We start from the raw sequence: 27,097 nt of genomic DNA on the forward strand, positions 1-27,097 counted from the left end.
TTGCAAGATTGATAATTTCAACCTCAAAAATTTTGACTTTCTTTTTGTTAATCTTCCGTATAAATTTTGTTTTCCATCTCCCATGTTTTTGTTTGTTTGTTTCTTCCTCCCACTTACCTCAAAAAATGTTGGGAGGTGGTGGTCACATGCACCTTTCCAATGGAAAAAGTTGGTGACATCAAGAAAATTATATGGCAGGTGGCTGGTAGGAGTGGTGTTTCGGGAATAAAGATGGTAGTTTCGGTGATGGTTGTGGGAACGGAGTTGGTGGTTGTGAAAAAAAAAAGGGAAAAAAGGAAGGGTAAAATTAAAAATATTTAGCAGCACCGAGGAGATTTTAGGTAATTTTAGGACAATGTTTAACCATCCTTTTTTTTATTTGTTTATTTATCTTATCCCCTTTCTCTCTCTCTTACTTTATCTACCCCATACCCGACGCAAACGGATCTTCCTTGATATCTGTCGAAACGGTAACAACAAAGATCTTTAAAACGAAGGTAGTATAAGCAATATAAAAAATGAATAAATATACAATAATTGATTAAAGAACTTACAATTTTAATATCTATACTAATAAATTTAATTTCGTAATCACAAAGCATATATACTTGAAATCTTAACCACTCAACCAAATAATACTTGATATTATCATTCTAAAATATAATATTAATAAATGAAAGATACAATTACTCCCATTATCTAAATACTATCTATTACTCAATATTATCACATGTTTGCATATAAAATTACGAAATTTTATGACGATTGATATTCTTGTTACTATAGTTGATGATTGATATTCTTGTTACTATAGTTGATGGATATTCCTGTTACTATCGTTGTTCATTTTCGTGTGCTACACAATATTGATTTAATTATCTTAAACTCAAGTATGGCTACAATTGAATTAGATTGAAATCAGAACAAGTTCAAGTCAAATACCATTAAATTCAGATACGATACAAGTCATATCAATTGTAATCATGTACTAGAACAGTACAAGTAAGTAGATCCAATTGGTTCGATCCTAGCACTTGTAAAGTGAAATCTCCCATAGGATCCCCTCAATTGCAAGCAAAAAAAAAAAGTAAATCTACAGGTATCTATACGCAATTCTATAGATGTATATAGCAATTGTAAATTTAGTATGCATCATACAATTATGCCAGGCACAACTTAATTTCACAACATTTTAAAGGAACATCTCACCTTAGTTACAAAACTAGAGGTAAAAGTAAAGTGAAAGTATTGGGTCAGACCGTCTGACCAATACTTATTGTCAGACGGGCTCAGCCCAATACTTACTGTATCTACCTACAACCTTAAATTCCCATTTTGCAACGTGATTTCTCTCTCTCGCCTTAAATTCATCTACTTCTCATTGATGCATTACTATAATACTATTTATTTTCAGCCATTTTCATTAAAATGTTCAGCCTTTGCAAATGAAATTATAAGTACAATCCAGAGATAAGAATCAATCAATGACACAGAAAAATAATTAGGGTTGGGGTTTTTGATGCTGAGACAAAAAAAAGGTTGGGGGATTCAGAAACAGCTATAAATCAATCGAGATTTCAGAAATTGAATTAAACATTTGATGCGAAATCAAGATTGCAGTAAAAAAGAAGAATGTATATTAAAGAGGACGAACCGATCGATTAAAGAGGACGCACCAGTCCCTGCAAAAGGTACCCGAAAAGAGCACCTGGTGTTCTACAATGATTCGGGCAATCAGCTAAGAGGAATGAAGAAGAAGAAGGAGAAAGTGAGAGAAAGCAGAGGTTAGTGTTTTGATTTCTTTTCAGTTGGACTTTGTTTTCTTTCAGTTGGACTTTGTTTCCTTTCAGTTGGACTTTGTTTCCTTTCAGTTGGACTTTGTTTTGTTTCAGTTGGACTTTGTTTCGTAATATGTATACCAACTGAAACAAATAATGGACCAACTGAAACAAATAATGGACCAACTGAAACAAAAAATGGACCAACTGAAAGAAATAATGAGCCAACTGAAAGAAATAATGGACTAACTGAAAAAAAATGAAGACTACCGAAAAAAAAATGAAGACTACCTGAAAAAAATTGAGATTAACTGAAAAAAATTGGAACCACCTGAAAGTCGTCCGACCAAAGATTATGATCGGACGAGTCCGACACAATACGTTCTCAAAAGTAAAAGATTGATATACAATTTAGATTAGGACCCAACCTAAACCAATCTAATCCAAAAAAAAATCTGAATTTCAATTTTTCCATCTGAATTCGAACCAATTAGAGTTCAAATCCAATTCTATTCAATTCAAATTTTTATACTCTTACTGAATCTGATCCGAAAATTCGATTTTTTTTAAATCTAATTTTTCGGTGAAATAAATTAAACAAAATAACAACTTAGTAGATTTAGGAAATAAAGAATTAAATAGCGTTATAATTTTAGGGGAAGGGTTGAAGTGCTGCTTTTTTTTAAAAAAAATAATTTTAACGGGCTATCGACTATTCTTTTTTAAAAAAGAATCAATTAAGCACTTAAGTCTAATCCAGATACATAGTAGAAGGCATATTGCTATTTGGTTATATTGAATCTTTAAATCCACTTATCCTCAATCCAATCCGATCCCAAAATCCAACTTCTGAAAAAATCTCAACTCAAATCCAATCTGAACATAGTTCAAATCCGATCCAAATTTGAATTTTGAATTTTATTCTAATAACTTTTATCCCCAACCAGAAGAGTTAATCGACAAGGAGTTTAAAACATACGCAGAACCGTAGAGGCCAGAGATATGATGTCAATACTAGGAAGGACACATCGGGTAGTACAAGGACATTGCTTGAGTAACCCACCAGGTAGACTACCCACTACTAATAAACAATTAAAATATTAGTATTTAAGTCTAGTTGAATTCCACTATCATAATTACCACAACCTTATATTATGGGGTGGGTAATCTACCCGGTAGGTTAACCAAGTTTTTTCCGTAATACAATGCTATTAACTTGGACAGACAATAACAATATAGCTTGTTAAGAGGAAATAGACAAATAGTGCGTGCTACTGGACAGAGGGACGCTAAAAAAGTTGGACAAAATATCGCTTTATTTCGGAAAGGCCAGCACAATACACAACATTTCACAACACTGCTTGATTGTTAAGGGAACAAAGCTAAGGGAGACCATAGAATACTAGCACAAAATTCACAATCCACTACGTTGCTTCAGTAGAATTTTACCCAAATAAGGCAACACACAACAACAGATAATAAACACCATCTTATTCAAGAAATAACATTCGCAAGTTGTACCTATTGATATCGCAGACACAGATCTAACAAATAAAAGCCACCAGAATGCAATCCAAGACCCCAAAGTTTACATCACTATACACACAGAATATACTGGACAAAATTTCAAATATTTTTCTTTACAACCAGGCAAGGAAAAAACAATAACGAAGAACATCACCATTGCACTACTTAAAATAAGAAGACATCAGGCGCAAAGAATAAAACCTTAAATCTAAACCAGAACAACAGAAACTCTACAATAGCACACCACATGATGAAAGGAAAGCCATAAGCAAAAACTGCACAATACACAAAACGCACAGGATATTACCTCTACATAAGATCCAACATAGAATCTGAAGAGGAGCTTCAAAAGAAATCCAGGTACTCTAAAACTAAAGCAACATGTACCTGGAACTACCCTATGTATTTCCTGACTTGTAAATTATAGTGCAATGCCTCTTTTAAGTAAAATTCTGAAGGAGTTGATGAGAAACATGGAACAACCCTGTTCAAGTAATCAAATATCAGTCTATAACAGCTGCACTAAGAGCTCTCTGCTGGATCTCACCTAACAGTGAGACTAGCCACCATAAAACATAACTACAATATATACCTTCCACGGCCTCAAAATCCACAAGAACAACAGAAAATGAAGTAAAAAAAAGAAGGCATACCATGTGCCCAGTAAAAGTCCCAATTTGAAAGAAGCAGCAAATTTGGGAGAGAACAATGTTGAGCTACAGAGCCCATCAATTGTATAGCTCAGTCGATGATGAATGATGACCATGCTCCAATCCAGTCACAATAAGATTGACGTAAGCTTTAGAAATTCTGAAATCCACGTACCTATAAGGCAGATAAATTAAACTGCAATAAAAAGCCATAAGCATCACTCTTATGCCGGGGACCGGAGTACAAGTCTAAAACAATCAGAAGAACATAGCATAGAGATCCCACATGCTTCCTTGATGTCACGATTAGACCCATAAGAATCCATATGAAAACACCACTTATTATGAGATCAACACCAAAATCTGAGGAAAAAATATCAAAAGAAGCCTAACATGATTAGAAGAAAAATACTAGCATCATGAACCTATCCAACATTGGTCTATTGAAGTAATCCAAGTTTAAGCATTGACATGAGCAGACACAGATCACGAGATGATAGCAATATCAGCATAGATCCATGAGAGATACAAAACCTATCAAGAACCATTTAGACCAAAAAACATTTATGAGATCAATACCAAAATCCGAAGAGGGAGGAACATGGTGCATGCAAAAGCAAAACACCTCAAATCAGATATCACAAGAGACCTAACATGAATAAAAGAAAAAAAAGCCCCGCATCATACACCATCAAACATTTATCTAAAAAAGCAATCTAAGTGCAGACAATGAAGTCAGCATGAAGCACAGACACCGATCATGAGATGATAACACAATCAAGATATGTAGATACGAATCCCTGAATCAACGGAGATGAGCCAAGAAAAGACTAGCGACTTGATGCCCCAAACAGAACATTTATTTAGGAGTCTCCCTTCAAGTCAAGAACCAAACCAAATACATTACTACTAACAACACAAAATCACAAATATAGAACCAAACTTGATACGTGCTAACAAAAGACTCCGAATCATGATCCCTAAGGGCTAAGATTTAAGATCAACATGCATTTGAAGCACAAAAAAAAAAAAAAAAAAAAAAAGCAAGGCCAGACCAAGTGAAAGCATTGGAAAAAGTACATGCATACAAGAAAGAAAACTTAACGTATTTATACCCACATTAAACATGTAATAGAATGTGCAAATATATACAAGCCAGGATACCTAACCTTAAGATCGACATGCAGCACAAGCAAGAAATGAGGTCAAATGACCTCTAAGACAAACCCAATATCCAAAGCATCTACTCTTCAACAACTTCACATCACCACAAATTTAGTAAACCCAAAATGAGTAACATCAGAAGTGTAACTCATAAAATAAGGATGATGTCAAGTGACCACTAACCAATTAAACCAACAAATAAAAAATCAAGAACCTTTCTTTAGGTCAAAATATATGCCAAAAGAAAAAGTCAAAATACAAAAATACTACTAAGGCGTGACCTGAACCTGAAAACAATAGGATGAAAGCATACACCTGAAACATGTTCAGCTAATATGCTGCATAAGAATTCAAAGGTCCACAACCATAATCACAAAGGATATTAAGGCAGGAAGAAATGCAGATAGAAATATTAGTGAACCGCACAAAAAGGGAAAAAAAACAAATAAAAAGAAATGAATGGCATGCTATCCGAGACCTTTTCATCAACAATACAAGCTGTACTTTAGTGGACTAATGGTGTTAAGCAAGAAAACCAAATTATTAAGTAGAACCACAGAAACAACCCTCAAACATAGGACTCTATCAAGAGCATGTGGAAAGTCCAGAACCATTAACGAGTAAAGAGAACAGCGAGTTAGCAAAGTATCTTATTATACACCAAAAGGATCCTTTTTTCTCGCCCCCAAAGTACGTCATAATAAAAAAAAAGCTAATATATAAAGAACTTTTTGTTAGAAAAAAACCCTATTAAAATAGCTATTTTTTTGGGAAAAAGTAAAACCTAATAAAAACTTTATTGTTGAAGAAGACATATTATAATAATTCCTTTTATTACTTAAGACCACCTTAACGTTTTTTGACCAATAAGTCAATTTTCCAGCATTGACTTTTCTTCCCATCGTATTCTCATTAGATAGGACGAACCTATTTATTTTCTATCCTACTCTCTTAACCTTACCAAACTCTTTCCTCTTGCTTCCCATTTTAAGGGATTAGGATAGAAAAGAATAGGTTGGTCCTATTTAATAAGAAAAGGCAGGGAGGAAAAAGCCAATGTTGAAAAGTTGATTTTTTTTGGCCTGAAAGCGTCGTCTCAAGTAACAAAGAGAAGTATTATAATAGGTCTTTTACAACAAAAAAAAGTTTTTATTAGGTCTTCCGAACAAAATAGCTATTTTAATAAGTCTTTTCCAATAGAAAGTTCATATACTTCATATAAGAATGAATCTAAGGCCAAGAAAAAGTCCAAGATCCACATTTATAATAGACACATGGCAAACCTGAATGTTTTTTTCAAAGACCATTCAGGATAGACCTCAAAAAAGATAAGCAAAACCCAATTAAGTTGTACGTCATCCAAAACATATTAACGTCTTTTTAATAATCTGCTGAAGCAAAACCTACAAGGTGAACCATATATGTAGAGAACAACTGGAAAATATTAGCATTGTCACAAAATCACATGTGTAGATTAACCAATGAGCACAATCAAAAGAGAAACACAGTGCTAGAAGCGAGAAAGACAGAGGCCGGCACCATATACTTAATAAACATTTAGTAACTTCAAGATCAACATGCCTAAGACAAAGATAAACTAGAAATCTGCACAACAAATAAATTATTGAAAATGCAAACAAGCTAATTAAAGTTATATAGCCAAGAAGTTAAGCGAAAAACCTAATCCATAAGCATTGAGCTGCATCACCAATCTCGTGTGAACAAATTTAAATATATAAAATATTGTACGACACATATAGCTCAAAAGACTATGGTTAACAAACCAACTGGTAGCAAAGACTACTCAAATCCCAGCATCAGCTGAAATATCAAAGAAAATTTAGTTTCCATACATGATACTAAAGCAGATATCGAAAAGAACTGATAATATACTAAGCACATCTCCAAAATATAGAAGACAAAGAAACTCCCTCTTAAATCGACACAAGATCTCCCAAGATCGATCATCGTAGAGCCAAACGATGGATGACCTAAAAGCGAGAAACACAAAATATGATCGCTGCAGCGAGGAGCACAGAATAGAACCCATCAGCACCCGCACAAATCCCCTCAGAACCTATGACCAACATGACATCAGAAATGGCAAACAGATCATGAAATCATGACATGAAGCAAACCTTAATTTTTCAAGCCAGATATAATATACGGAAACTTTCAGTCAACAGAAAAAGCTCCATTTTCCTGACAGGGAAACGGGATTAACTAACGCTATATCACACGCAGCACATTTGTAGCAATGAGAAGTTATCAGCTGCATCAGCCGATAAAAAAACCAATATAAAAGATGTTATGCACAGGGAAAAAAAACGCGGTCGCGTTCCGGAACGGTCGCGTTGTCGCGGGAACGGCTTGTAACGGCGAAATAGAACGTTTCGCGGCCGACGCGGCGTGAATTTTTTTAAAAAATTCACATTAATATGTTTTAACCTTATTTGCATTTTTTTAGTTTATGAAGCATTGTTAGAACATAATATAATCAAATCTAATAGAATATCATGTTTCCTCAACTATATAATTAAATCATAAAAAAAATTTGGCCAATGTTTGAAAAGAACGGATGTAACGGGGATAAAATCGTTCTAACGCGGCGAGTTCGCGTTACGGAACGGACAACGCGGCGAGAAGTACGTGAATTTTATTATGGCGTTCCGTAACGGGATTTCGCGGAACGGCAAATCCGAAATCCGTTACAGAACGGCCGTTCTGTAACGGAACGGGAGAGTTTTAATTCCATGGTTATGCATGCATGAACGAGAAGCCAAAAGCCAACAGTTGAACAATATATGATGAAAACGCACCACGAGCATATCCAAAATTTTCGCTGAAAATTCAAAAGAGCAGCCTCAATGCAGAATTTGTGTCCCAAAGGAGAAAAAAGACGCCTTGTATGTTAATGCAACGATAATATTCTACCATAATGCTGAAATGTGTAACCAACTAAGAACTAACCATAATACTTATAATGAAATGGAGTCTCTACAATCAGCATCAGAACTCAATAAAAAAGTGAGTCCAACATTACTATATAATGAATTGGATGAAGTCTCTACAATCAGCATCAGGACTCGATAGAAAAGTGAGTCCAACACTACTATTATGTATTTCGCAGACTAAGCTCAAGCCATCAAAGCAGTAGCTCGGAATATGTAATAGCTGCAATAAGTTTTACTTTAGTTGGTAGGCCTTAGAGCAAAATACAGAGCCTGAAGCACCACAAAGAATGATAATTTACAGATTCCTAAAATACTCAAATCAAATTAACAGAAATAACCAGAATACCAGACTCTCAAAACACCAACATCTCCGAATGCCAAAAGTATTCTAAGAAGTATCCAGAGGATCCTGGTGCATGACCCAAACACCATAGATAGCAAACTGAAGTTGTAACTTCAAATTCGACAGAACCTTTGGCCAAAACATACAGGTTGGCCATCATTAGGTGAGATGTAAATCTAGAAAAATCAAAACAAATTAGCATTTTTCAGATATGATGAGTCCATCTTGTCCAGCATGAGCATAACAACTCCAAATCACTCTCGCGAAGCAACAATATTTCCATTTCCTGTTCACAAATAAATTATTGGCTCGTCCCCGAAACAAACTGGTCATACAAAACACATATACTAATGCACCTTTTTGTGGTTATGTACCCAGGCGGAATTGGGAAGAATTAATGGAAACTACAACACTTACCAACCTAAATGATCTTCATGTTCAAAGTAGCCAACAGAAATCCAGAACATGGGACTTCAAACCTCGCACCACAATTTCCTGGACTACCCAATTTATGCTGTAAGAACATAGTCTATCGCAGCTTGTTCATATACTCCCAAGTCATAACAGCACCAAAGACCTATCGGAAACCACGAAGATGCAGATCAAACAACCAATCAAGTCTTGGAAGAAGTTGAGATAGAGCAAGAAATTTAAGTGAGCACATCTAACAACCATGAGAAAAATAACATAATGGATACAAGCATTGCATACAAAGCCAATAACCATGACCTCAAATTTCATATTAAAAACCTGTAATAAAAAAATATTTTTTTGCTATAGGCCTAGCAAATAAAAATCGGGATTAAGATCTCCCCCCTTCAAAACCGGATGTGAAAGTTTCCCCTCACCCGGCTCATGACCTATGATTTAAATTACACTGACTTTCTTTAAAAGCATTTCAAAGCCATAGAAAAGGAAGCAACTAGACAAACGCTGGAATACAAATACTTGACCCAGATATGGAAGCGTAGGATGAAAGCACACACCTAAAGCAAGTATATCTGATATAAGAACTCAGGCATCCACAAGCATTACATGAAAAAGAATATGCAAGTAATTACATTAGCAATTAAAACAAACAACCAGCAAAAAAGCACACACATAATAAGAAGAACGAACAACTACACTTCTCAAATCTGCAGCAGATACACACATGGTCTCCAGCCAAAAGAACTATCGACCAATGAAAAAACAGTGCGTTGGAATTCAGCTACAGCTCTTCATCCAACATCTTTCTCAAACATCAAGGAGCCTAACATCTGCAACCAAAATGAAGGAAACTGATTGAGAAACCCTTAGGTTGCTAACCCTCTTATTATGACCCAAACTCCATAAATAGCAAACTGAATTTGTAACTTCAAATTCGACAGAACCTTTGGCCAAAACATACAGGTTGGCCATCATTAGGTGAGTTGTAAATCTAGAAAAATCAAAACAAATTAGCATTTTTCAGATATGATGAGTCCATCTTGTCCAGCATGAGCACAACAACTCCAAATCACTCTCGCGAAGCAACAATATTTCCATTTCCTGTTCAAAAATAAATTATTGGCTCGTCCCCGAAACAAACTGGTCATACAACAACATATACTAATGCACCATTTTTGTGATTATGTACCCAGGCGGAATTAGGAAGAATTAATGGAAACTACAACACTTACCAACCTAAATGGATCTTCATGTTCAAAGTACCCAACAGAAATCCAGAACATGGAACTTCAAACCTCGCACCAAAATTTCTTGGACTACCCAATTTATGCTGTAAGAACATAGTCTATCGCAGCTTGTTCATATACTCCAAGTCATAACAGCACCAAAGACCTATCGGAAACCATGAAGATGCAGATCAAACAACCAATGAAGTCTTGGAAGAAGTTGAGATAGAGCAAGAAATTTAAGTGACCACAGCTAACAACCACGAGAAAAATTACACATACATTTCTTCAAGCAAGGCAAGAATAACATAATGGATACAAGCATTGCATACAAAGCCAATAACCATGACCTCAAATTTCATATTCGAATAAACCTCGTAAATGTAAAAAAATAGGTTTTTTTGCTAAAGGCCTAGCAAATGAAAAATCGGGATAGGATCCTATCCTATAAGATCTCCCCCTTCAAAACCGGATGTGAAAGTTTCCCCTCGCCCGGCTCATGACCTATGATTTAAATTACATTGACTTTCTTTAAAAGCATTTCAAAGCCATAGAAAAGGAAGCAACTAGACAAACGTTGGAATACAAAGACTTGACTCAAATATGGAAGCGTAGGATGAAAGCACACACCAGAAGCAAGTATATCTGATATAAGAACTCAGGCATCCATAAGCATTACATGAAAAAGAATATGCAAGTAATTATATTAGCAAGTAAAAGAAACAAACAGCAAAAAAGCACACACATAATTAGAAGAACGAGCAACTACACTTCTCAAATCTGCAGCAGATACACACAAGGTCTCCAGCCAAAAGAACTATCGACCAATGAGAAAAACAGTGCGTTGGAATTCAGCTACAGCTCTTCATCCAACATCTTTCTCAAACATCAAAGAGCCTAACATCTGCAACCAAAATGAAGGAGATTGATTGAGAAACCCCTCTTCTTATTGAATTTTCATTGGTTAGGAATACATTAAAACATTATTTTTAAATCTCTTCTCTCCTCATTTATTACATACATATCAATATTTTATTCTAATGTGTCGCAGAGGGTTGGCAATCCTAAGGGTCACTCAAACATTTTCCCAAAAGGAACCATCAAGATGAAGTCCAAATTCAATGTGAATAAACTTAAATCTCCTCTTCACTTATGTAACACGTAAACAAGTGGGAATATAGGCAACGAAACAACGTTTCTGAAACAGAAAACCTCCCACTCCAGCTATTTAGGCTTCGCTAACACAGAATTGATTAGGTGTTGGAGTTCTGGAAGTAAGGGGGAAACCTCATATCCTAGAGGTTTCCATGCTTCATAGCTCAGAAAGACACCGCCAGTGTCAATCAAAAAGATGTTAATACAGGAACGACCATGAAGCAGAGGAAAAAGACCAACCTCGTAACTCTGCATGTGACACAATTCAGGACAAAACCAAGAGTGCGGAATGGGTAAGCAAAGCTCCCCATATCAAGCAGTCTGTCACACCACCATCATAGCATCACTTTTAAATATGTTATTTCAAAAAGGAACCTGCTTAAGTAAAACTGAAAAGGTGAAATATATAGAGAGAAGAAATAATCACGTCGCAAAATCACAGAAGTTGAGTAGACCAACCAGTGACCTGAACCATAAGACAGAACACAAAGCTTGGAGTGAAAAGAAACCATAAGATAGAACACAAAGCCTGGAGTGAAAAGAAAGATGGCCACCTCACACCAATAAACATCCAGTAACATTAAAATCAACACGCACCTAAAACAGAAGGACAAATTCAAAATATGCATGAGATATCCAAACACTAATGTAGTTATATATACCCAAGAAGCTGCGGAAAAAATTATGTAACGCACCAGTACTGAACCTTGGAGTCACCTCTCTCATGTCAATGAATCCGAGGATAAGATATGACAAACATACAGCTCATAAAACTGAAAATAAACGGCTTCCAGTGGAGACTACTCAGAGTTAAAAGTAAACCAAACATAATATTTGCTGCAGTAAGTGGTAAAAGATTATCCCCATCATAATCGGAACTTAAAACTAACTACAATGTTGTACGCAACCACTTAGGATCTCCACGTCATAATATAAACAAAATGCAGGAAGACAAAGTCCAATGATCTCATGGACAAACAAGCACCTCTATAATTTGTCAAGGAACCTACAGAAAAGGTGAACCAGCTAGCTCTCACATGAGAGCTCCAAGTGGTCCTAGATAATGCCAGCTGAAAGATACAACAATAATTTACACTTAACCACAAATACTTAGCTTGCTGCCAACCATAGATAGACCAACCAACTTACACAACATAACCACATACTTCAAATACATAAACACAGAAAATACTAGAACCTCAAGACAGCAACCTTCATCTAATGGGAACACCAAAACTATATCCACATGAACAGACCAAGAATAAGATAATCATGAGCCTGAGGCATGACCCACACCACATGTTAGATGGCAAACTTAAGACAACAAACTTCAAGTTTCACCAGTCTGCCAAAAGATACTTGCCGTTCTTAAATAGGGAAAGAGCAGAACTACGAGAACCAAAAGACACGGCTCATCCAAATAAGCCTCGCTGAATCAGTCAAAATCTTGTACAGCATAATTACACTAACAAGAAATTCATATATAAATGACTGGCTCATCCCAAAACAACTTGGTCTCACCGCAATGCTGGAAACATGTACGTGAGATAGAACTAAATGAGATACTACTCACCAATCCAAAAGGTTCGCATTCGAAATAGCAAAAAATCAAGAAACATAGGATTTTAAACACATACCAAAAATACCCACAACTACCCGATATATACAGTAAAAGCACATTCTATAAGAACATATCAGAGATAATAGGATGGCAAGACGCATACTACAGGAAGTTTGAAGAAAAAGCGCCCAGTGGTGCCAGACTATTACAAAGATCCAGCATAAGGGAAAAGAATCTTTTAATCAAACAAATTCGAGAAAAGGCTCATTTAAGAAGGTAGGATACAAGGCACCACAACCAATCCTTCAGCAGAGGAATCAACTGCCAAAGTGCTCATAACTATTTAGAACCATGACCAAACACGACCATCTACCACAAATTCGAAAACATTAAACTACCTTAAAAGATGACTGAAAAGTGGACTAAAGTACCAGAACTGAAGCCTCATTGACAAACGAACACCACCATAAGAAAAGGCTCCCAAATATCAAGGAGCACAACATCTGCAACCAGAAAAAACTGGATAAAAAAAACGATTCCCTTGTAAGTTAGCCCAAAAGGCTCCTCTTTTCTAGTCCCTATAAACCCAACTAATATTCTACATTGCCGGCATTAATCAAACAAAGGCTCATTTAAGAATGAACCTGAAGCAGAGAAACATTTCAATATCCAGAACTATATTAGAAACATAGCGAACTTGGGGGTTTCTGCAAAAGACCAATTGAGGACAGACCTCCAAAACCGAGACATAGAAAAGCGAAGCCCACTTAAGCATTATGCCACAAAATATCTGCTGAAGCAAAACCTAAAAAGGGAACCAAATTATGTTAAAAAAAAGAGTAAAGGATAGCTGTCACAAAATCACAACAAGGCCAAATGAGTGTAGGCTAATCAATGAGATCAGCCATAAGATCAACAGAGCTAGAAGCAGGAAAGAAAGATGCCAACACCATCAAGATCAACATGGGCCCGAAGCAGAAGACTAAACTTGGTGCACAATAAAAATTTAATCAAAATGCATACGAACTAATAAAAAATTAAATACTTGAAAAGTTGAGCAAAATATCCTAATACATCAGCATTGTAGCTCGATATCACCAATCTCATGAAAAAGAATTCAAGGAATAATATACAGCACTTATAACTCATCCGACAAAGAATTTTCTGAAATGGCACACTCGTAGTTATAACAAGCAAAAAGCTAGATAGTCCAAAATAAAAGGTCACCAGCGAAAAAAAATGTCGTGCATGCATGCATAAGAAGCCAAAAGCCAACATATAAAAAACTATGTGTGCCATTCTGAAATTCCCACTGAATATTCAAGAAAATAGCATCAATGCAGAATGTATAAGACGTCCCACTAGACAAGAAAACATAGTAATGTTAATGCAACAATGTTCTACCATTGCTATAATGTTGATGAAGCCTCATAATCAGAATCAGGACTCGATAAGAAAGCGAACTCCAATACTGATAAAACATTCTTTGCAGATAAAGTTCTAGCCCTCACAGCAGGAGCTAGGAATACGTTATAGCAGCACTAGCTTCTGCTTTAAGTTGGTTGGCCTTTGGACAAAATATGGGACCAGCATCACATGCATCCAATAGTATATGCAACCACTTAGATCCTTGATAAGTTAACATAGCAATATGAAATTGAAGCAGGAGGGACAAACTCTTTTTTATCTTCATAACTCACAATCACAACTAGAATAAAATGGTCATTTGCAAATACCCAAAGTATCCTGATCTAATGGAGACAGAGAACCATGAGACCCTCAAAACATCAACCTCTTAGATATTCCAAAAGTATTCTAAGAAGTATCTTGAAAATAATCAACCTGAACCAAACACTGCATCATAGATAGCAACCTGAAGTTAACAGAATAAACTTTAATTTTAAGAGAACCTTTCGGCCAAAACAGACGTGCTGATTTTAGAAAGGAGTGAACAGACATAATCTAAATGAATTAGCTTTTTCAAATAAACCTCACAAGAAGAGTCCATCTAGTCCAGCGCGATTACACTCCAAAAGAACTCCAATCGCCCTCGCAAAGCAGCTTTTTCCTGTTCAAAAATGAATTGACTTGCCAAAAAACATGGTCATAAACACCACGGGAAACATATACAAATACACCTTGACGTAAATGAAAAAAATAACACACGCACCAACCTAAAAAGATCTTCATGATCAAAGTAGCCAACAAAAATCTAGAACATGAGACCAAAGACCGGAGACCCCAAACTTACTATAAGTTCCCAGGCTCCCCAGCATATGCTGTAAGAACATAGTCTATCAAAGCTTGTTCATATATGCAGATCAAACTGAACATTTTCTTGTAAGAGATCGAGACAGAGTGAGAAAACATACACTGGTTACTATAAGAGCTCGATCTAGCAAGGCAGGAATAACATAATTGACATCAACATTATGCAAACATTTAGTTACAGAGGCTTCCTATTTAAAAATAATTCCAAAGCCATGGAAGGAGTCCTGCAACTATGAGATCCAATATAATCCAACAACCCCAACCCTTTTGCCACTCCCATCATTCCAGCCGCGACCCCCAATCCTGAAGATATAGTATCTGAAAGACAATCTCGTATATTAAAATGCACCAATGTCCAATAACATCTCAAAAATCATTAGTCAAAATGAGAAACAATTACCAGAAGGAAAATCATCCAAAAAATGGATTCTCACAATGCATATGCTTACACAATGACCCATAGAATGTGGGCTGACACTTGACTTTAACATCCCTGAGAAGAAAAAAAAAAGGAAGAGTTCACTACAAATTACTAACATATATACCTATACATAAATCAAAGAAACTCCAAGTCTCCAAGACAACACACAGGAACAAGAAGAGTATCTACTAAACAGCCATATCCTAGCAGAGGACTCACTTACCAACCCCCCAACTAAAGATAACACTATATCAGAGAAAATGCATTATACACTGTGTTGAAAATAATTTTTAAGCATTCAGAGGTCCACAACTATAATCACATACGATAAGAAAAATGTAAACATTAAGGCAAGAACATATGTAGTAGGTAGAAATCATAGTAAACCAGCACAAAAAAGGAATAAAAACAAATAAAAATGAACAACATCCTATCCAAAACAAATCAACCTCAATCAAGCTGTACTATAGTGGTGTCAAGCAACAAAACCAAAAAAATTAAGTAGAACTACAGAAACAACCCTCAAACATAAGACTCTACCAAGAGCACGTGGAAAGTCCAGAACTATTAACGAATAAAGAGAACAGCTTTAGCAAATTTTCCTATAGCATAAACCAAAAGGATCCTTTTTTCTCACCCCTATAGTCTAACTCATAACAAAAGCCACAATAAAAAAAAAAGCTAATATAAGAATGAAACTAAGGCCGAGAAGAAGTCCACGATGCACAATTATATTAAACACATGGCAAACCTGAATGTTTTTGGCAAAGACCAATTCAGGATAGACCTCCAAGACTGAAAAATTGGATAAGCAAAACCCAATTAAGCTGTACGGCATCCAGAACATATTAATGTCTTTCCAAGAAATCTGCTGAAGCAAAATGTACAAGGTGAACCATATATGTAGAAAACAACAGAAATTATTAGCATTATGTGTATATTAACCAGAATCCACATCTCTAGAGGAAAGCAAAATAATTTGGCCAAACAATGACAAGTTTTAGCAAATCCCCCAATACACAAATCACATCTAGAGACAAGCAATATCATATAGCCAAACAAAGACAAGATTCAGCAAGTACCCCAGTCCCCAATAGAAGTACCAAAAAAAATCTAAACTGCAAAAGCCAAAATAGTGATCTTAACCATAGCATCAACTAAAATGCTAATAAGACCCACAAGACTCATTGATAACACCTATTATGAGATCAAGATCAAAATATGCATCAACCATGTAGAGCAAAATCACATAAATAATGCGACATATACTAAAGCAAGAGACAAGTGCAATTAAATCATGAAGCACAGACAAACATCACAAGTAACAATATAATCAACATAACCACATAGAAATTTTCACAAACCAATATTACCCCCCCCACACACACACACACACACACACATAATACATAGAATAAAGATACAAATTCTTAGATGAACTTACATGAGCATTCCGTACTAAGCAGGAAACAATTTAATCAACACCATGAAACAATATCAAAACATTGATGTGCAGTTCGTTAATTCTTAACCATCACCACTACACCTTACACAGCTTCATGGCAGAGACGGTAACACTGGTTTCATGGCTCAAGGCATGACCCACACTACATGTTAGATGGCAAACTTAAGACAACAAACTTCAAGTTTCACCAGTCTATACTTGCCGTTCTTTAAATAGGGAAAGAGCAGAGCTACAAGATCCAAAAGACTCGGCTTATCCAAATAAGCCACACTGAATCAGTCAAAATCCTGTACAGCATAATTACCCTCTAACAAGAAATTCATATATAAATGACTGGCTTATCCCAAAACAACCTAGTCTCACCGCAATGCTGGAAACATGTACGTGGGATAGAACAAAATGAGATACTACTCACCAATCCAAAAGGTTTCACATTCGAAATAGCAAAAAATCAAGAAACATAGGATTTTAAACACATACCAAAAATACCCACAACTACCCGATATACACAGTAAAAGCACATTCTATAAGAACATATCAGAGATAATAGGATGGCAAGACGCATACTACAGGAAGTTTGAAGAAAAAGCGCCCAGTGGTGCCAGACTATTACAAAGATGCACCACAAGGGAAAAGAAATCTTCTAATTGCTAACCAAAATATCCAACTCATAATAAGGTAGGATACAAGGCACCACAGCAACTCCTTCAGCAGAGGAATCAACTGCCAAAGTGCTCATAACTATTTAGAACCAAGACAAACACGACCATCTACCACAAATTCGGAAACATTAAACTACCTTAAAAGATGACTGAAAAGTGGACTAAAGTACCAGAAGCCTCATTGACAAATGAACACCACCAACAAAATCAATCTGCAAAAACGATAAACAACAATCTGATGGAGTATATATATATGAAAAGTACCAAGATAAAAATGGAGGCTGACAGGACAAGAAACTCCCTACACTTACAGCTTTTCCCAACAGTACATCCCTGAACCACCAAAATTCAGCAGCAACTAAATGCATCATTACAACAAGAGCTAATTCACACCAAAAAAAAACAAGGAAAAAAATCAAACAAAAGAAACAAAAAGCAAAATTGTCAACGAATGAAATTCCTAATGTGAAACAAGCCCTTGGAGAAAAACAAAAAAATCTAATACCGTACGAAGAGAAAAACACGTCAGAAAAAGTTAGGGTACTGTTGTCCTTCAAACCTCCCAAATATCAAGGAGCACAACATCTGCAACCAGAAAAAAACCGGGGAAAAAAATAGTTCCCTTGTAAGTTAACCCGAGAGGCTTGTCTTTTCTAGTCCCTATAACCCCAACTAATAATCTACGTCGCCGGCATTAATCAAACAAAGGCTCATATAAGAATGAACCTGAAGCAGAGAAACATTTCAACTCCAGAATGATATTAGAAACATAGCTAACTTGCAGGTTTCAGCAAAGACCAATTCAGGACAGACCTCCAAAACTGAGACATAGAAAAGTGAAGCCCAATTAAGCATTATGCCACAAAATATCTGCTGAAGCAAAACCTAAAAGGAGAACCAAATATGTAAAAAAAAAAAAAAAGTAAAGGATAGCTCTCACAAAATCACAAGGCCACATGAGTGTAGGCTAATCAATGAGATCAGCCATAAGATCAAAAAGAGCTAGAAGCAGGATAGAAAGACGTAACACCATCAAGATCAACATGGGCCTGAAGCAGAAGACTGAACTTGGTGCAAGATAAAAAATTTAATCAAAATGCATACGAACTAATATAAAAGTACATACTTGAAATGAATTGAGCAAAATTTCCTAATCCATCAGCAACGTAGCTCGATATCACCAATCTCATGACAAAGAATTCAAGGAATAATATGCGTCACTTATAATTCACCCGAATAAGAATTTTCTGAAATGGCACACTCAGTAGTAATAACAAGCTAAAACCTAGATCATCCAACAAAAAAGATACCAGCGAAAAAATGCCGTGCATGCATGCATGAGAAGCCAAAAGCCAACATATAAAAAACTATGTGTGCCATTCTGAAATTCCCACTGAATATTCAAGAAAATAGCATCAATGCAGAATGTATAAGACGTCCCACTAGACAAGAGAACATAGTAATGTTAATGCAACAATGTTCTACCATTGCAATAATGTTGATGAAGCCTCTCAATCAGAATCAGGACTCGATAAGAAAGCGAACTCCAATACTGATAAAACATTCTTTGCAGATTAAGTTCTAGCCCTCAGAGCAGGAGCTCGGAATACGTTTAGCTGCACTAACTTCTGCTTTAAGTTGGTTGGCCTTAGGACAAAATATGGGACCAGCACAGTGTTACCTAATTCCCTAATTCCCCCGCGAATCTCGAATTGAGAAAAGCGAATTTTTGGTTCATTTTTAGCTCATTTTAGGCGAATTGGCGAATTCAAAAGGCGAATTAGATAGCGAATTAGGTAACACTGGACCAGCATCACATGCATCCAATAGTATATGCAACCACTTATATCCTTGACAAGTTAACATAGCAATATGAAATTGAAGCAAGAGGACAAACCTAATGGTCTAGGGACAAACTTTTTTTCCCTTCAAACTCACAATCATTTTCTGCCAACTAGAATAAAATGACAATTTGCAAATACCCAAGTATTCTGATCTAATGAAGACAGAAAACCATGATCTCAAAACATCAACCTCTTAGATATTCCAAAAGTATTCTAAGATGTATCTAGAAAATAATCAACCTGAGGCATGAACCAAACACTGCATCATAGATAGCAACCTGAAGTTAACAGAACAAACTTCAATTTTAAGAGAATCTTTCGGCCAAAACAGACATGCTGGTTTTAGAAAAGAGTGAATCTACATAATCTAAATGAATTAGCTTTTTTAAATAAACCTCACAAGAAGAATCCATCTAGTCCAGCGCGATTACAGTCCAAAAGAACTCCAATTGCCCTCGTGAAGCAGCTTTTACCTGTTCAAAAATGAATTGACTTGTCCCCAAAATAACCTGGTCATAAACACCACTGGAAACATATACAAATATACCATTTAGGTCATGATGTAAATGAAAAAAGTAACACACGCCAACCTAAAAATTTTTCATGTTCACAGTAAGTAGCCAACAAAAATCTAGAACACGAGAACCCAAACCTACCATAAGTTCCCAGGTTCCCCAGCATATGCTGTAAGAACATAGTCTATCAAAGCTTGTTCATATATGCAGATCAAACTGAACCTTTTCTTGTAAGAGATTGAGACAGAGTGAGAAAACTCCTTATTACAGAGAGGGATGCCTGCAACACACACACAAACTACACATATACTGGTTCCTATAAGAGCTCGATCTAGCAAGGCAGGAATAACATAATTCAACATTATGCATACATTTAGTTACAGATACTTCCTATAACTTAAATTTCAATTACAGACTTCCTACAAAAAAAAATTCTAAAGCCATGGAAGGAGTCCTGCAACTATGAGATCCAATATAATCAAACCCCCACCCCACCCCACCCCCCACCCCCCAACCCTTTTGCTACTCCCATCTTTCCTGCTGTGACCCCCAATCCTAAAGAAATAGTATCTGAAACTCGTATCCCAAAATGCACCAATGTCCAGTAACATCTCAAAAATCATTAGTTAAAACGAGAAACAATTACCATAAGGAAAATCATCCAAAAAAATGGATTCTCACAATGCATATGCTTACATAATGACCTATAGAATGTGTGCTGCACTTGACTAAAACATCCCTGAGAAGAAAAAAAGAAAAACAAAAAGAAGAGTTCACTACAAATTAATATACACCTCTAAATAAATCAAAGAAGCTCCAAGACAACACAAAGGAACAAGAGAGTATCAACATGGGCCTAAAGCAAGAGGGATAAACTTGGAATCTGCACAACAAATAAATTTACTGAAGATGCAAACAAGCTAATTAAAGTTATATAGCCAAGAAGTTAAGCGAACAACCTAATCCATAAGCATTGAGCTCCATCACCAATTTCGTGTGAACAAATTTAAAGATATAAGATATTTTATGACACATATAGCTCAAAAGACTATGGTTAACAAAGCAACTGGTATCAAAGACTACTCGAAGTCCAGCATCAACTGAAATATCAAAGAAAATTTAGAGTTACCATACAAGATACTAAAGCAGATATCGAAAAGAACTGATAATATACTAGAGCACATCTCCAAAAATATAGAAGACAAAAAAACTCCCTCTTAAATCAACACAAGACCTCCCAAGATCGATCATCGTGCAGCCAAAAGATGATGACCCAACAAAGATATATCGCAGCAGCGAGGAGCACAGAATAGAACGCATCAGCACCCGCACAAATCCCCTCAAAACCTATGACCAACATGACTTCAGAAATGGCAAACAGATCATGAAATCATGACATGAAAGCAAACCATAAATTTTCAAGCCAGATATAATATACGTTCCTTTCAGTTAACAGAAAAACCTCCATTTTCCTGACAGGGAAAAGGGATTAACTAACACTATATATCACACACAACACATTCATAATCATAGCAATGAGAAGTTATCAGCTGCATCAGCCAATAGAAAAGATGTCATGCATGCATGAACGAGAAGCCAAAAGCCAATAGTTAAACAATTATGATCAAAACGCACCACGACCATATCCAAAATTTTCGCTGAAAATTCAAAACAACAGCCTCAATGCAGAATGTGTGTCCCAAAGAAATAAAAACGCCTTGTATGTTAATGCAACGATAATATTCTACCAAAATGCTGAAATGTGTAACCATATACTTATAATGAAATGGATGAAGTCTCTACAATCAGCATCAGCACTCGGTAAAAAAATGACTCCCAACATTACTATAATATATTTCGCAGAGTAAGCTCAAGCCATCAAAGCAGCAGCTGGTTATATGTAATAGCCGCAATAAGTTTTACTTTAGTTGGTAGGCCTTAGAGCAAAATATAGAGCCTGAAGCACCACAAAGAATGATAATTTACAGATTTCTAAAATACAAATTAACATAAACAACCAGAATACCAGACACTCAAAACATCAACATGTCCGAATGCCAAAAGTATTCTAAGAAGTATCCAGAGGATCATGACCCAAACACATAGATAGCAAACTGAAGTTGTAACATCAAATTTGACAGAACCTTTGGCCAAAACATACATGCTGGTCATCAACTCATCATTAGGTGAAACGTAAATCTAGAAAAATCGAAACAAATTAGCTTTTTTCAGATATGATGAGTCCATCTTGGCCAGCATGACCATAACAACTCAAAATCACTCTCACAAAGCAACAACATCTCCATTTCCTGTTCAAAAATAAATTATTGGCTCGTCCCTGAACGACCTGGTCATACAACAACATATACTAATGCACCATTTTTGTGATTATGTACCCAGGCGGAATTGGGAAGAATTAATGGAAACTACAACACTTACCAACAATTTACTGGACTACCCAATTTATGCTGTAAGAACACAGTCTATCACAGCTTGTTCATATACTCCAAGTCATAACAGCACCAAAGACCTATCGGAAACATGAAGATGCATCTCAAACAACCAATCAAGTCTTAAAAGAAGTTGAGATAGAGCAAGAAAATAAAGTGATCACAGCTAAACACCATGAGAAAAACTGCACATACATTTCTTCAAGCAAAGGCAAGAATAACATAACGGAGACAAGCATTGCATACAAAGCCAATAACCATGACCTCAAATTGACCAATGATTTAAATTACACTGACTTTCTATAAAAGCATTTCAAAGCCATAGAAAAGGAAGCAACTAGACAAACGTTGGAATACAACAACTTGACCCAAATATGGACGCATAGGATGAAAGCACATACCAGAAGCAAGTATATATAATATAAAAACTCAGGCATCTACAAACATCACATGAAAAAGAATATGCAAGTGATTACATTAGCAAGTAAAACAAACAAACAGCAAAAAAGCACACACATAATTAGAAGAACGAGCAACTACACTTCTCAAATCTGCAGCAGACTATAAGATATACACAAGGTCTCCAACCAAAAAGAACTATCGACCAATGAGAAAAACAGTGCGTTGGAATGCAGCTACAGTTTTTCATCCAACATCTTTCTCAAACATCAAGGAGCCTAACATCTGCAACCAAAAGGAACCATCAAAATGAAGTCCAATTTTAATTGAATGAACTTAAAACTCCTCTTCACTTATGTAACACAAAAACGAGTGGGGATATAGGCAAAGAAACAACGTTTCTGAAACAGAGAACCTCCCACTCCAGCTATTTAGGCTTCGCTAACATAGAATTGATTAGGTGTGGGAGTTCTGGAAGTAGGAATGGGACCTCATTCATATCCTAGAGATTTCCATGCTTCATAGCTCACAAAGACACCCTGTGTCAATCAAAAAAAGGTTAATACAGGATCAAACCATGAAGCAGAGGAAAAAGACCAACCTCGTAACTCTGCATGTGACACAAACCAATTCAGGACAAAACCAAGAGTGAGGAATGGGTAAATAAAGCTCCCCATATCAAGCACTCTGTAGCATCACTTTTAAATATGTTATCAAAAAGGAACCAGCTTATGTAAAACTGAAAAAATGAAATATATATATAGAGAAGAAAATAAATAATCACGTCACAAAATCACAGATGGTGAGTAAACCAACCAGTGACCTGAACCATAAGATAGAACACAAAGCCTGGAGTGAAAAGAAAGATGGCCACGTCACACCGGTAAACATCCAGTAACATTAAAATCAACATGCACCTAAAACAAGACAAATTCAGAATATGCATCAGATATCCAAACACTAATGTAGTTATACATACGCAAGCTGCGGAAAAAATTATGTAATGCACCAGTACTGAACCTTGGAGTCACCACTCTCATGTCAACGAATCCAAGGATATAATATGACAAAAATACAGCTCATAAAACTAAAAATAAACAGCTTGCAGCGAAGACTACTCAGAGTTAAAAGAAAACCAAACATAATATTTGCTGTTGTAACTAGTAAAAGCTTATCCCCACATAATCGGAACTTAAAACGAACTATAATGTTGTATGCAACCACTTAGGATCTCCGCATCATAATATAAACAATCAGCAGGAAGACAAAGTCCAATGATCTCATGGACAAACAAGCACCTCTATAATTTGTCAAGGAACCTACAGAAAATGTAATCAGCTAACTCTCACATGAGAGCTCCAAAAGTGGTCCTAGATAATGCCAGCCACAAGATAGAAGAATAATTTACACTTAACCACAAATTCTTCGCTTTGCAGCCAACCATAGATAGACCAACCAACTTACACAACATAACCACAGACTTCAAATACATAAACACAGAAAATACTAGAACCTCAAGACAGCAACCTTCATCTAATGGGAACACCAAAACTATATCCACATGAACAGACGAAGTGAAGATAATCATGAACCTAAGGCATGACCCACACCACATGTTAGATGGCAAACTTAAGACAACAAACTTCAAGTTTCACCAGTCTGGCCGTTCTTAAATAGGGAAAGAGCAGAACTAAGAGATCCAAAAGACTAGGCTTATCCAAATAAGCCTCACTGAATCAGTCAAAATCCTATACAACATAATTTCACTCTAACAAGAAATTCATATATAAATGACTCGCTCATCCCAAAACAACCTGGTCTCAGTGCAATGCTGGAAACATGTACGTGGGATAGAACAAAATGAGATACTCCTCACCAATCCAAAAGGTTTCGCATTCGAAATAGCAAAAAAAAAAAAAAGAAACATAGGATTTTAAACACATACCAAGATAACCCACAACTACCCGATATATACAGTAAAAGCACATTCTATAAGAACATATCAGAGATAATAGGATGGCAAGACGCATACTACATGAAGTTTGAAGTTTGAACTTTGAAGATAGAGCAGCCAGTGGTACTAGACTATTACAAAGATGCAGCATAAGGGAAAAGAATCTTCTAATTGCTAACCAAAGTATCCAACTTATAAAAAGGTAGGATACAAGGCATCACAACCACTCCTTCAGCAAAGGAATCAACTGCCGAAGTGCTCATAACTATTTAGAACCAAGACCAAACACGACCATCTACCACAAATTCCGAAACATTAAACTACCTTAAAAGATGACTGAAAAGTGGACTAAAGTACCGGAACTGAAGGCTCATTGACAAATGAACACCACCATAACAAAATTAATCTGCAAAAAAGAAAAACAACAATCTAATGGAGCATATGTATAAAATGTGCCAAGATAAAAATGGAGGCTGACAGGACAAGAAACTCCCTCTACAATTACAGCTTTTCCCAACAGTACATCCCTGAACCACCAAAATTCAGCAGCAACCAAACGCTTCATTGCAACAAGAGCTAATTCACACAAAAGACAAAGAAAAAAAATCAAACAAAAAGCAGAATTGTCAACGAATGAAATTCCAAATGTGAAACAAGCCCTTGGAGAAAAACAAAAAATCTAATACCGTACGAAGAGGAAAACACGTGAGAAAAAGATGTGCTCCATCAAACCTCACAAATATCAAGGAGCACAACATCTGCAACCAGAAAAGAACCGGAAAAAAAAAAATAGTTCTCTTGTAAGTTAACCCAAAAGGCTCCTCTCTTCTATAACCCCAACTAATAATCTACGTCGCCAACATTAATCAAACAAAGGCTCATATAAGAATGAACCTGAAGCAGAGAAACATTTCAATCTCCAGAACTATATTAGAAACATAGTGAACTTGGGGGTTTCTGCAAAAAAGACCAATTAAGGACAGACCTCCAAAACCGAGACATAGAAAAGCGAAGCCCAATTAAGCATTATGCCACAAAATATCTGCTCAAACAAAACCTAAAAGGGGAACCAAATATGTAAAAAAAAAAAAAGGTAAAGGATAGCTGTCACAAAATCACAACAAGGTCACATGAGTGTAGGCTAATCAATGAGATCAGCCATAAGATCAACAGAGCTAGAAGCGGAAAGAAAGACGCCAACACCATCTAGATCAACATGGGCCCGAAACAGAAGACTAAACTTGATGCAGAATAAAAAATTTAATCAAAATACATACGAACTAATATAAAATTACATACTTGAAAAGTTGAGCAAATTGGTTTGACACTCTTCACACCCAAAATAAGCGAGCGACATCTGAGTTAAACTTGGAGGTAGAAGTCTTCTTTTGTTTCTCGCGGTGAAGTAAGACCAAGCTCATGGGCTTATTATCCTAGGTCGGAACAATAGGATCCCCTTTTTTGCCTCCATGTCCCCCCGTTTTTCCTAATCCATCAGCATTGTAGCTCGATATCACCAATTTCATGACAAAGAATTCAAGGAATAATATACAGCACTTACAACTCATCCGACAAAGAATTTTCTGAAATAGCACACTCGTAGTGATAACAAGCTAAGACTAAATCATCCAATAAAAAAACACCAGCGGAAAAAAAATGTCGTGCATGCATGAGAAGCCAAAAGCAATAACTACATTCGAAGTGTGCCATTCTGAAATTCACAGTGAATATTCAAGAGAATAGCATCAATGCAGAATGTATAAAACGTCCCACTAGACAAAAAAACATAGTAATGTTAAGGCAACAATGTTCTACCATTGCTATAATGTGGATGAAGCCTCTCCATCAGAATCAGGATTCAATAAAAAAAGCGACGTCGAATATTGATAAAGCATTCTTTGCAGATTAAGATTAAGTTCTAGCCCTGAGAGCAGGAGCTCAATATGTTATAGCAGCACTAACTTCTGCTTAAAGTAGGTTGGCATTAGGACAAAATAGGGGACCAGCATCACAAGAATCCAATAGTATGTGCAACCACTTAGATCCTTGAAAGGTTAACATAGCAATATGAAATTGAAGCAGGAGGACAAGTCTAATGGTCTAGGGACAAACTTTCTTTCCCCTTCAAACTCGGAATCATTTTCTGCCAAATAGAGTGAAATGGCAATTTGGGTATTCTGATATAATGATATAATGAAGACAGAAAACCATGAGACCCTCAAAACATCACCTTCTTAGAAATTCCAAAAGTATTCTAAGAAGTATCTAGAAAACAATCAACCTGAGGCATGAACCAAACAACGCACCATAGATAGCAACCTGAAGTTAA

The 27,097-nt window shown here is 36.1% G+C and overlaps 1 long non-coding RNA gene across 50 annotated transcripts in view; it reads right to left on the reverse strand.

Moving 5' to 3' along the window:
- The window catches only part of LOC104908922 (uncharacterized), a 92,814-nt gene extending 66,724 nt beyond the window's left edge, over nt 1-26,090 (reverse strand). For 5 of the 50 annotated variants that reach the window (XR_008968263.1, XR_008968257.1, XR_008968246.1 and 2 more), the window contains exons 1-2: nt 16,231-26,090; nt 14,778-15,551 (exon numbers count right to left, since the gene is read on the reverse strand). This is a non-coding gene — a long non-coding RNA (uncharacterized LOC104908922). Of the gene's footprint in view, nt 1-8,068; nt 8,703-8,833; nt 8,994-9,517; nt 9,676-9,789; nt 9,947-10,077; nt 10,238-10,816; nt 15,552-16,230 lie in introns of those variants that run through there. The other 45 variants (XR_008968264.1, XR_008968261.1, XR_008968253.1 and 42 more) reach the window with 45 other exon arrangements.
- Between the last annotated feature and the right edge of the window lie 1,007 nt (nt 26,091-27,097).

Source organism: Beta vulgaris, chromosome 2 (genome assembly GCF_026745355.1).
Source record: "Beta vulgaris subsp. vulgaris cultivar EL10 chromosome 2, EL10.2, whole genome shotgun sequence".
Classification (NCBI taxonomy): Eukaryota; Viridiplantae; Streptophyta; class Magnoliopsida; order Caryophyllales; family Amaranthaceae; genus Beta; species Beta vulgaris.